Source organism: Zootoca vivipara, chromosome 7, assembly GCF_963506605.1.
Source record: "Zootoca vivipara chromosome 7, rZooViv1.1, whole genome shotgun sequence".
NCBI classification, from domain to species: domain Eukaryota; kingdom Metazoa; phylum Chordata; class Lepidosauria; order Squamata; family Lacertidae; genus Zootoca; species Zootoca vivipara.
The window spans coordinates 52879-66149 of NC_083282.1; the positions used below are offsets into that span (position 1 = coordinate 52879).

A 13271-nucleotide genomic window follows, 5' to 3' on the forward strand; every position below is an offset into this window, starting at 1 on the left:
ACTGACCATGGAAATGTTCAACCTGCTCTGGGGTTGAAGTCCTCCTGAAGGATCAGGGTGGTCTTATCTATATATATAAAATTATGTACCTCCCATTCATATAAAATATCAAGGTAATGTACAACAGTATAGTCAAATACAATAAAACCTAAAATAGAATAAAGCAATATAAAGCAATATAAGATGATAATTAAAATGATTAGCTCATATTGGGAGCAGTGGTTAAGCAACTGGAAGTACATGCTGGCATAAATCATTATTCAAGAGACATCTGAAAGTTGGTGGCAAGGTATTCCATGTTAGTGTCTGGAGTATGGGCAGGAGTCAGGCTCTGGGGTCTGTAGTGCTCTGCAGGACTGGGGCCTGCCTCAGCTTATGTTGGAGAAGCTAGGAGTGGCCACTCAGGTGAGGCCACTTGATAACTCACTGCACCTGGTGGCAAGAGCTGGGAGGGATAAAAGCTCAGCAGTTCCCTTCAGCTCTTTGCCACAGCAACGTGATCCCTGCCTTGTTGCATCTGGCCTCCTGTTCCTTGATCCTTCGCCTTGCTCCTCAACCCTTGGACCTTCGCCTTGCCGACGCCTTGCTCCTTGACTCCCAGACCTTCACCTCCGCCTTGCTCCTTGACCCTGCAACTGCCTGCTGCTGGACCCTCAGCCCTGCACCTGTTCCTGCTTCTACACCACCATCTTGCCTCTGGTCCTGACGTCCTGCCGACCGGACCGTGACAGTATCTCTTACTTGCGAGTAGGACCCTGGCAGACACACACGCCTGACTGGCATGTTCTCTCCCTCCTGGTTTGGGAGCTTCAAAAGCATTCTTCTGCCCGAACATCACAGTGACTGATGCCAACTGACATCAGAACACTTACGGATCCGCAGAGTTTGCGCAATTGCGTAACAGACCTCAGCAGCACAGCATTGGGCTAATCTATTTTATTTACATATAAGCACTGCACAGCTACATGGCTCCCGCTCTCTCTAACATCAGAGAGCAAATAGAATGAACAAAGGACAACAGTCCCACTTCAAGAAACACAGTAACACAGTAATCCTGTCTTCGTCATTTCCCACTGTGGAGTCAAAACATACACAGTCATGTGATGAATAACAATCCCATTAATGCAAACACGGGGAATGAATCTCCAACATTCCACAGCATGGGGCTGGCAAAACTAAAGAAGCTTAAACTTTGCCTGGTGGCATGTGGGCAGCCAGTGCAGATGTTTCAGTAGAGGTTTAACCCCACTCATGTACCACCATGGCGGAACACCTTTTGACCCTTTAGGTTCTTATGTCAACTGCAGACACCTGCTGGATAGAGACTGATCTTCTAGGAGACATCCATGCTCTGATAACATCCAGGCTGGATTACTAAAATCTTCAGCACAATTGGGATTCCCTTTGCAGCTTCTCCCAGCTTCTCCCAGATATGGGAGTCAGGTTGCTAAGTGGTGTGTGTTGAACAGAACATATCTTGCTCATGTTAAAAATATATCCATTGGCTTCCAGTTTGTTTCCAGGTTCTGTTCCAAGCCCTGATTATGACCTATATCATTTTAAATGGTTTGGGATCAAGGTTGTGTAAATCTTCCATCATTGGATAGTTTAGGTTCCCGAAGTGTAGTTATACTAAAGCTGCTCAGCATCTATCTATCCAAAGAATGCATCCCCTTCTGTGCCTTTAACAACAGCTTGATCTGCATTTAGTCGTACCTTGGTTCTCGAACAGAATGCGTTCCGGGAGTCCCTTCTGACTTCTGGAACTGATCGAAAACCAAGACGCGGCTTCTGATTGGCTGCAGGAGCATCCTGTGGAAGCCACGCTGGATGTCTGGCTTTCAAAATCATTCAAAAACCAGAATGCTCACTTCTAGTTTTTGATAGTTCGGGAGCCGAAACGTACGAGCTCCAAGGCATTTGGCAACCAAGGTATGACTGTACATCATTAGGATATGAAGTCTCCCAAGGCATGGGAGAGAATTCTTACCACCTACTAGCAGCTGCAGATCTAACTGATGCCCAGGACAGAGAAACAACTACTTTCTCACTACCCAAAAATGGTCTGTTTTGTGCATTGCTGTTGACTAACAAGGCCGTTGGCCAAGCAATTGTCTAATTGCTCCAATATGCATAGAATAATAGAATCATAGAGTTGGAAGAGACCACAAGGGCCATCCAGTCCAACCCCCTGCCAAGCAGGAAACACCATCAAAGCATTCTTGACATATGCCTGTCAAGCCTTTGCTTAAAGACCTCCAAAGAAGGAGACTCCACCACACTCCTTGGTAGCAAATTCCACTGCCGAACAGCTTTTACTGTCAGGAAGTTCTTCCTAATGTTCAGGTGGAATCTTCTTTCTTGTAGCTTGAATCCATTGCTCCGTGTCCGCTTCTCTGGAGCAGCAGAAAACAACCTTTCTCCCTCCTCTATATGACATCCTTTTATATATTTGAACATGGCTATCATATCACCCCTTAACCTTCTCTTCTCCAGGCTAAACATACCCAGCTCCCTAAGCCGTTCCTCATAAGGCATTGTTTCCAGGCCTTTGACCATTTTGGTTGCCCTCTTCTGGACACGTTCAAGCTTCTCAGAAGGATTACTTTTGCAGAAGGATTACTTTTGGGTCTGCAACGAGGTAGCTGTGATGAGGCTAAAAAGAAATCTGGCTGCACAGTGGCAAGCATGACTCCTTCATACTTTCTATTTGAAGACTTTTGTGTTTGCTTGATTTGAAGAAAAGAAATGGCCCCCCCTCCAGATCAGTAGTGTAGTATACTGACCACCCCACAAAACTATCACAAAGAGTACTGGAGCAGAGGAGGGAGGGAGAGAGGAGGTTCTCCTGGGAGAGCAAGCAGAATATGCCAGTGTGATCATCCCTCCTGGGTGAGCTAATTGCTTCCGTAAAGGAAACAGTGATGGAATTTGCAACAGCTGGTAAATGTGCAGGTGCTAAAAGCAAGCTACATAGAAAAGCAATCTGTATAACAGTCTTAATTTAGCAAAGCTGTAACACATAACTAAATCAGCAGTCATGAATCCAGCTCTCCCCACCCCCATAATGTCTAGCAAAACTGCCATGTCCTGATGTCACAGTGATCCAGATTTCTTCAGCCCTCCTGGTGGAATGACACAATGCCATTGTGACACAGGCAAGTTCTAATAGGTGTCACCAGAGGCGCAGTTGCTGTCCTTGGTGACCTCGTGCATTTGGTACAATGGTTAGCTTGGGCCCTTACTGCTGATGATACTGAAGCATTTGCTGTAGAAAAATAGTCATTCTTCTTTGAAAGCTTATTTTATTTAAGCCTCCTTTCTGGACCATCTTCACGAAAGGTGACAAACAGAAATCAAGCAATGCAGTAGTAAAATGCATCAGCGAAAGGCTGCCAGCAGCCAGTCTGGAGATTGTGCTTGTTTCTAGCACTGAAGCCCTTGGGGTACGGAGGGGCCACCCACTGGCTCCCCAGTCCTCTCTTCTCCCAGACTACTCAACCTCCTCTTCAACCTGCTGTAGCAAGTATCACTTTAAAGCAGCAGCTGTCACCTTACAGGAAGAAAATTTGGCACATGCTATTCCTATACAGTAATTAAGATTCAGAAGTTACGATCAAAGTTCTATCTATCATCTATCTACAGGTATCTATCTATCAATCATCTATCTATCTATCTATCCCAGAATATATATATATATATATATATATATATATATATATATATATATAATATATATCCCAGAATATATATATATATATATATATATATATATATATATATATATATATATATATATATATTCCATCTGACTGGGTTGCCCCAGCCACTCTGAGCAGCTTCCAGCAAATTATAAAACCAAAGTAAAACATCACACTTTAAAAACTTCCCTATGCAGAGCATGTACCATTCTGGCTAGACCGTGCACAGGCAAGTAGGGTCTCAGCCTGTGACCCCATCAAACTAACAGCATCTTCATCTGAACCCCAAACTCAGCCCTCTTTGAGACTGACTCTTGGGGGCCCATGATATGCTTCCACAGACAACAAATATACCCCATGGAACTAAGTTGAGGTAACCAAGGTGGTTCCCTACAGATGCTGCTGGGCGGAAACTTCCATTATCCCAGACCATTGGCCTTGCTGGCTAGGGTTCTTGGGAGTTGAAGTTCCACAACATCTGTGGAGGACACAATATTGGGTACCCCTGGACTCAGGGAAAGGTCCCAGAGTTACACTGGTGGCCATGCATTATGCAGAATCCTCACAGCTACTTCTAGCAAATCACGTCTCTCTTTGTGATAAACTTCAAATATGTTGATTTAGTAGAGTGTCAGGCTTTTCTAATAATGGTAGCCAATGCTACTTACAGTCAAGGGTATGAAAAGAGAATCAATGAAACCCAACATAAGGGTAAAAAAATATGAACATGTTTTAAAGGTAAAGGACCCCTGACAGTTAAGTCCAATCTCGGACAACTCTGGGGTTGTGGCACTCATCTCGCTTTACTGGCCGAGGGAGCCGACGTTTGTCCACAGACAGTTTTTCCTGGTCACGTGGCCAGCATGACTAAGCCACTTCTGGTGAACCAGAGCAGTGCACGGAAACGCCGTTTACCTTCCCGCCGGAGTGATACCTATTCATCTACTTGCACTTTGACGTGCTTTCGAACTGTTAGGTTGGCAAGAGCTGGGACTGAGCAATGGGAGCTCACCCTGTCGCGGGAATTCGAACCGCCGACCTTCCGATCAGCAAGCCCAAGAGGCTCAGTGGTTTAGACCACAGCGCCACCCGCATCCAGAAGCTAAAACTGAACTGAACCAATAGCAGAGAAACCAAGAGCCAAATAAACCCAGCATATGCAAGAAGCTTCATAATATAATTTTAAATCTGGTAAGGAGAAGCCACCTCTGTCTTTAATATCTGTTAATAATTTATATTTTGATGCTTTTGAATTATGGTGCTGGAGGAGACTCTTGAGAGTCCCATGGACTGCTAGAAGATCAAACCTATCAATTCTTAAGGAAATCAGCCCTGAGTGCTCCCTGGAAGGACAGATCGTGAAGCTGAGGCTCCAATACCTTGGCCACCTCATGAGAAGAGAAGAATCCTTGGAAAAGACCCTGATGTTGGGAAAGATTGAGGGCACTAGGAGAAGGGGACGACAGAGGACAAGATGGTTGGACAGTGTTCTCGAAGCTACGAACATGAGTTTGACCAAACTACGGGAGGCAGTGCAAGACAGGAGTGCCTGGCATGCTATGGTCCATGGGGTCACGAAGAGTCGGACACGACTAAACGACTAAACAACAACAACAACAACAATTTATATTTTATTCTTGGCTTCTTTCCTTGCCAGATAAATCGCAAAATACCTTTCTGCCACTCTTTGAAGCAACTCGCATTGCTTACCACTGGGATTGTTTGAAATAAAAACATTTTTTGGCAATACGTTCATCTTAATTACCGATATTCTTCCTAATACAGTGGCACCTCTGGTTGTGGACTGGATCTGTTCTGGAGCTCTGGTCGGATCCTGAGGTTTTTGCAACCGGAAGTGCTTGTTCTGCGCATGCGTGCGGCGCAGTAGAGCGCTTCTGTGCATGCGCGCGGGGCAAAACCCAGGGAAATACTTCTGGGTTTGCCACGTGCGTATCCCAAAGCATACATAACCAGAGGTGCACATAAGTAGAGGTATCACTGTAGTGACAAATTCATTATTGCCCATATCTCTAAATTCCTTCTTATTTCTTTCCATATTTGTTCATAATTATCTTTAAATATATTAATGTTCTTTAATATCCCCAGGTATTTCACTTTTGCATGTATAAGTATTTTGATCCTCTGTTGTGTCTCTTTTTTATCTTGTTCTGAGATTTATTTTTACTAAGAGTTTAGTTTTATTTTTATTCAATTTGAAACCTGATACTTGTCCAAATTCCTGTATTTTTTCTAATACTTTCAATAATGAATTTATAGGATCTTCCACTGTAATCACTAGATCATCTGCAAATGCTTTCAACTTATATGCCTTATTTCCTACTGTTATTCCTCTAACAGTTTCATCTGCCCTTATATTCCTCACCAGGACTTGTAATACTAAAATAAACAGTAACAGTGACAGGGGACACCCTTGTCTTGTCCCTTTCATTATTCTGCATTATTCTGTAATAATATTATTAATTATTAACCTTGCTTGTTGCTCTAAATAAATGGCTTCTATTCCTCTTTTAAACAGCTCTCCCAAATTCATCTTGTCCAGGACATTCAACATAAAAACCCATGAAACCCATGAATTGATGCTTTCTCGGCATCAATAAGCATCATAGCTGCCTGTTTTTCAGTCATTACCTCCAAATACTCAATAATGTCTATTACATTCCTTATATTATCCTTCATCTGTCTCCCTGGGAGAAATCCTGTTTGATCTTGATGAGTTGTTTCTAACAATATGCCCTTAATTCTATTAGCTAATATATTTGCAAACAATTTATAATCACTATTTAATAATGGCATTGTTCTGTAAATTTAACTTCCAACGTATCTGTCTCTTGCTTTGGAATCAAAGTAATAAAAGCCTCTTTCCAGGTCTTTGGTATTTTCCCCACGTTTAATATTTTATTCATTACTTTTTGTAACAATTGAACTAAATAACTTTGTATTTTTTTTATAATATTTTGCTGTTAATCCATCTGGGCCTGGTGATTTACCTATTTTTGCTTGTTTGATGGCATCTGAAACTTCTGAGATGTTAACTGGTGCATTTAATATAATATTTTTTTTTCCTTTTGGAATTTTGGCAATTTATTTAGTTGGTTGTCTAAAACCACCCAGGAATTTAATGACTGACTTAATTTTTGAGCTGAGGACTTCTGATTAGAATTAGGCTTGCCACCTATTCTCCAAAGATAGGCTCTACACTAGAAATCCAACAGGGGCAGTTCCTCCCTTCCTGCAAGAAAGTTATTACCCCTGTTGAATTTCTGCTTGAAATCTGTCAATTTTGGTTTCTCTCTGTTTCTCATTTTCTCCTCTCTGCATTTCCGCCCCAGTCTGCAATCTTTCTTTGTGATGGACAGCTGAGCTAGACCAGTCTGGTGGTGCAGTGCCACAGAATTCCACCAGGGGGCTGGAACCTCTCTCTGATTGGCTACCAGGACAGGCAGCCAGAGGAGGGTGGAGCCAGCACTTTGGGAGGGAAAAGTGAGGGAGATTTAGAGAGAGAAAGAAGGAGGTTGTTCTGAGGGGGAGATGGAGGGCTGGTTCTGACGTTCCTCTGGAGAGGAGCACAGCTCCTGAGCTGGGGGTGCAACATCCACTCTGAGTAAAATATCCACAGCTAGAGAAAGAGGAGTCTCTGAGCTTGGGTTGAAATAGAGTGTTTAGTGTCTTGGGAGACTATTCAGACAAGAAACCACTGGGAGGCTGAGTTGTGAGGAAACACTCCTCTTGGGCCTCATTCCAGTCTGGAGGGGAGAAATCTTCACGAAAGACAAAAATCCCAAACCAGTTAGGAGGGGTGTGGGTCTGTTATACTATTAGAAATACCTCAGGACTTAAAGAAGGTTGGGAAACTGGCAGAAAGTGCCACCTTGTTTAAGAACCAAAATATTAAGCTGCAGCACCTAGGCTACACCTGAGTTAAGGAACTGAAGTGAAATAACTCAACTGTTTCTGAAAGAGTTTTTATCTCCGGACACATCTTTTGTTTCACCAGTTTTGTTCTGTAAAATAAGTCCTTATTTATCCAACTTTGCCTTATTGTCCAAGTATCAAAGTTTTTCCTCACACAAAAAAAATAGGATAACCCTTGGTAGTTATAAAAGAGAGGGGGGTTTTGCCACAGTCCCCATCAAAATTCCTCAGAATTTAGTGTATAAGTTTTTGCTTAATATGGAGGCGGTGATGGTTTGGATGTGGGCAGATAAACTGAAGCTGAATCCTGAAAAGACAAAGTTCTTCTGTGCCCCACATTCTTATGTGTAAGAAGTGGGGAGACGGTCTAAGAGCCGCCCTCCTTCCTTCAGCCCTGTCAGTGGAGGCTTAGGGTGCCTCACTGGCAGGAGTGATTCACTAGCTCCAGGCCCTTTTGGACAGAAATGACTTGGCCATTTTATTTCATGCTCTGGTAGCTTCCAGATTGGATTGTTGCAATGTGTACTATATGGGGCTGCCCTTGAAGACAACTCAGAAACTTCAATAGGTCCAGAATGCAACTGCCAGATTATTGGCTGGGGTTCCTTTTAGATTTCACATAACCCCTGTTTTAAAACAGCTGCACTGGTTACCAGTTCATTTCTGGGCCCAATTCAAGTGTTAACGTTAGTGGTTAAATACCTAAATGGCTCAGGCCTTAAATACCCGAAAGACTCTCCTTCCCTACAGCCCTGCTTGGGTGCTAAGATCGGCAGAAGGGCCCACGTGGCTATTTCACTGCCCTCCCAGAAGGGTGGCAGTCTGGGAGAGGGCATTCTCTGCGACAGCCCCCAAGTTCTAGAATTTCCTCCTCACAGAGCTCTGTGTCTGGCACTTTCGTTATGCATCTTTCCGTGAACACTGAAGATGCACCTCTTTACCCCGGTTTTTGATAGTTCAGATTGTTAGGACCTGCCCTGGGATCTTGGGATGAAGACCAGGCAATAAATTGCAATAGTAAAAACAATAATATACACATTTTTACAGAGAAATTTCCTTTGATATAATGCATATCTGCATTATAAAAATGCACTAAAATTAGCATTTTTGTACAATTACTTGCTGCATTGCAGATTTCAATGTTTCGTTCCACACATTTCCCCAAAAAGTACAAGTTTGTTACGTTCGCCTTTAAATGTGAACTGAATCACATTTATCCGCTTATCACCGTTAAATGCACAAAACACCTGTCAGAAAAAAAGATCTAAAATAATATGTTATTGGGAAACAAATAAAAATGCATTCTTTCACTGTCATGCTTCTAACTTGTTATGAATTGCACACAGACCATGAGGCGTTTTGTCAACCTGCTGCTGAAAAGCCTAAATTCTTCTGTTGTTTCCTAATTATGCTGTTTGCCGAGTATGTGGCATAAGAATGAATTGTTATTGCATGAGCTGTTCATGGAGCAAGACAGGATGACATCTATATAATTATTTTCTTGACCCTGGAAAGATTCCACTGTCAAGATAGAGTAGTCAATATTCAACAGGCACACAATGGCACTAGTGGCCAAGTCTAGGCAGCCTGCTAATAATACAAAGATGGTGTGTCATTTCACACAACCTCACAGTCTTGCTGTTAAAGTTTGCAGGAGCATTGGATAAGGTGAAATGTGACCTGAAGTTAGGAGTAAAGATTATGAACTGACTGGAAACTTTTATTAGCATTTTCTTTGCAGATGAATGCACAGGGCATCTCACTTTACAACCACAATTTATAAACCCCTTTCCACTCTGACAGCTTGGCTTTTGAAAGGATAGATTGTTTACCAAGCAAGCCATGCCGGGATTAGTGGCATAGTGCTAAATACAATGGCAATGTTTACTGACCAAGGTACTAGCATTGTTGCACTCATAAAAGAAGAATGACAAGTTGCATCCAGCCAGTTTAGAGCTATGATTGTTGGATTTAGATGGCTGTCAAAGACTCCTGACATTCTCTGAGTCCTGCATGCAAACACCAAATGCAAGAATCATAGAATCATAGAGTCATAGAGTTGGAAGAGACCACAAGGGCCATCCAGTCCAATCCCCTGCCAAGCAGGAAACACCATCAAAGCCATGAATACATCTGGCTCCTGTGCTGGGGAACTGACCTCCACCTCAGGGATGTCCCCTGTCTCCTCTTTGGTGCAGAAAGTGTGCTCTGCTGCATCCAAGAACAGCTCCCGCTCATTAATTCTCTAGAGCGTAGATACACGGGCCTGAAGTTGCTGGACCTTGTCTTCTACCGGTAGTAGGGCAACCTACTTGCACTTGCCGCAGGTGTAGCTGCCTACATCCTTTGGCAAGAATACAAACATTGCGCAGGAATTGCAGGTGACTGCAGTTGTTCCCTCACCCTCCATCTTGAAAAGCTTGAGGTCAGGACAAAAAAAGCAGCCTAGGGCTCCCCCAGTAAATGTTTGAGACTAACTCCCCTAAATCTAAAAGATGGGTCTAACTGCGGCGCGCGGCACTGAACTCCAGGCACTGACTAGCTCCGCTCACAGCTAGTCACCTGACTCACCTGACTCCACAGAAGGCCCGCCCCCTCAGACCATGTGCTCAGGGAGAGCACACTTCCAAGGTCACCTGCAAGGTCACCGGCCAGAAACACACACACACACAAGCCCGGACAGTCACACAAATTCAAGAAGCAGAAGCCCCCTTGTAGACCAGGGGATGGATTTTGAGGGTGCGACAACAGGAGGCCAGAAGCCTGTGCAGCCTCTGAAACCTAAGGAAGAACAGGGAGGTGGTTGCGACGAAAATGTCCTCCCTCTCTATTACTAAAAATGCGACACAGGAATCCAGGGGTGAAACCACCCTCCCTCTTCTCCTGCCGCCTTAAAATAAACCCCTTTTACTTGTGGGTTTCTTAGTAAAGAGAGTCTTCCAGCTTACGTGGCCTGGTATCTTGAGAAACTCTAGGCTGTTTGACGGAATAACCTCCTGCCTACAGTAAAGGGTCTCACTCAGTTTGATTCCCCACTGCAAAAGTTTGCCCTTTCCACTCTGGCAACTTTGTGGCACCCCAGGTTATCCTCCTAAGCCTCCTCAGTGTAACTCTAAGACACAAACTGTCACCTCTATTCCCGAGGTAATTTCTGTCCTCTATTGAGCCACCACTTCTGTGAGTTTTGATACCCAGCTGGAATGACTAGGCACATTCACTTTTAATATAACATTTAAGAAAGCTTTATTTAAACTAGATGACTTTTAAATGTGTAATGGTTTCATGTGTACAGGCTCTGAGATCATATTCTTAGTTTCATTTAACAATGGCTAGATAATATAATTCAATTAAACTCCTCAGAACACTTTAAGATCTCCTACTCCTACACACTCACACGCTCCCTCTTCACTCCCACAACCCTCTCACACCAATTAACTGCCTCCCATCCCTTTTTAAACTCCTGGCAGTCCCGCCCCTCAGGAATGGAATGCGTCATTTATCTAGGAGGTTGGGGTTTAACTCTTTACACCCTGGGGTTCTATTGCCAACCAGACCAATCCGTCACAGTGGTCATAAAATGGATTCTAGTTACATCCTTCATACTCTCTATCTCTGCACTGAATTTGGGGCACCAGGCAACTGAATTTGCTGTCAGAACTCTAATGGAGAGTGCAGCAAGCAGTTGAAGCCACTGAGGAGGGCATCTTGTCAAAAGAGCCTCCAATACTGGGAGATGTTCCTCTTGTGATGATGCCCACATGGGAGATGCAAACCATTTCCCTCGAAGCATCCTTGGTGGTCCTGAGGACAATCTTTAAAAATTAATCTATCCATGACATAGTTCCCTATGTTTCTAAATCTTAAGGGATTGTGAAAGAAGCAGAATGCAGAAAGAATGAGAAATCCTACTTACACTTGAGACGAAGAGAGTCTCTTCATTCCCTCACAGAACATCTTGAGTTTGTCACTTGTTATCCTCACTTGCTATCCTCTCCCTCACTTGCTATCCTCAAATGGTTGCTCTTCCAAAAGTTCTCAGCCAAGTCACTCAGCAAGGGAACGTGTCACAATGAAGGACATGACACCATTACTTTACCTACCTGGCTTAACAATGGGCATTGTTCCCCTTAATATTCATTTTTCAAGGACAATCGTGACTTTAAAGAAGAATGGGAACTTTTTACAATCTATTTAAAAAGACAACAAAAGAACTTGGACTCATTGGCAGGTTTTGAATAAACATTCACAATTTATTAGGAGAACATAGGATAGATAAGGTAGAGATATGTACAATTTTATAACATGCAGAGAATAACGTGGGCAAATAAACGGGGGGGGGGCTGAGGGAAGTCTCAGGAGGGGAGAAAGGGGAAAAATGCAATTGGCTATACTGATTGATAATTTGTTCTGTTAAATTTGTGTGTGTGTGTGTGTGTGTGTGTGTGTGTGTGTGTGTGTGTGTGTGTGTGTATATATATATATATATATATATATATATATATATATATATATATATAATCTGTCAGTGGGTTAAGTGGTTTTATTCCATTTATTTAGAAAATATCTAGACAACAGCTTTCTTTAGGCTGCAATAAAGTGAAATATGAGGTTGTGGGTGCCAGACTCCCCTGTCTCATGAATTTCTGGGTGCCAGGCACTGAACCCTGGATTCAGCAAATGTTAAAATATATGCCAGGTCAGTTTTGTGATGAGGAAATTACCTGGAGTGATAGAAGAACAAAAGCCATTAAAAAGGTAAAGGACCCCTGACAGTAAAATCCAGTCGTGTCCGACTCTGGGGTTGTCCGACTCTGGGCACTCATCCCGCTTTACTGGCTGAAGGAGCCGGCGTTTGTCCACAGACAGTTTTTCCGGGTCATGTGGCCAGCAAGACTAAGCTGCTTCTGGTGAACCAGAGCAGCGCACAGAAACGCCGTTTACCTTCCCACCGGAGCCGTACCTATTTATCTACTTGCACTTTGACATGCTTTCGAACTGCTAGGTTGGCAGGAGCTGGGACCGAACAACGGGAGTTCACCCCATCACGGGGATTCGAAACGCCGGCCTTCTCATCAGCAAGCCCTAGGCTCAGTGGTTTAGACCACAGCGCCACCCACGTCCCATTAGGAAAGCCAAAAAGAGGGGGATCCGTGTTCCTCCCTCAACTTACTTAGAAGACCCAGGTACAATTTGAAGGAGAGTTTTTGGGTTGGCCATGATGTGACCTAGAGGGGGAAAAACGGTTGCAGGCTGCTAAAGACAAGAAAGCTGGGGAAGGGGCCAGAACACGATAGTAGATTTTTGTCTGAATCCATGGCTTTAGCTATGGGCGAAGAAATACTCTTGGAGTATAATGCTTCGAACCCTTCCATCACATGCTCAGGTTTATATGTGTTAATAAACCATATTTCAAAGACACCACAGTCTCAGCTGTGCCTCATTTCCAAAAGGAACACATACCCTGGGTAAGAAACTGGAACCCCCGGAATCTTGCAGCACTCAGAAATTGGGCTGGTGTGCAACAGTACATTCGTTTTATTTATGCTTAAGTTTTCCTACAAAGTACATAAAAATCTGAATGTTACATCTGACAATGTTCTACTAACAGTTAAAATCGTTAAAATCGAAGGATCTAAG

General features: G+C 43.4%; 1 long non-coding RNA gene across 1 annotated transcript in view; it reads right to left on the reverse strand.

The window, feature by feature from the left end:
- The window catches only part of LOC132592497 (uncharacterized), a 31785-nt gene extending 20177 nt beyond the window's left edge, over positions 1–11608 (reverse strand). The window contains exon 1 of the long non-coding RNA XR_009557968.1: positions 11548–11608. This is a non-coding gene — a long non-coding RNA (uncharacterized LOC132592497). The remainder of the gene's footprint in view (positions 1–11547) is intronic.
- Positions 11609–13271: the final 1663 nt, after the last annotated feature.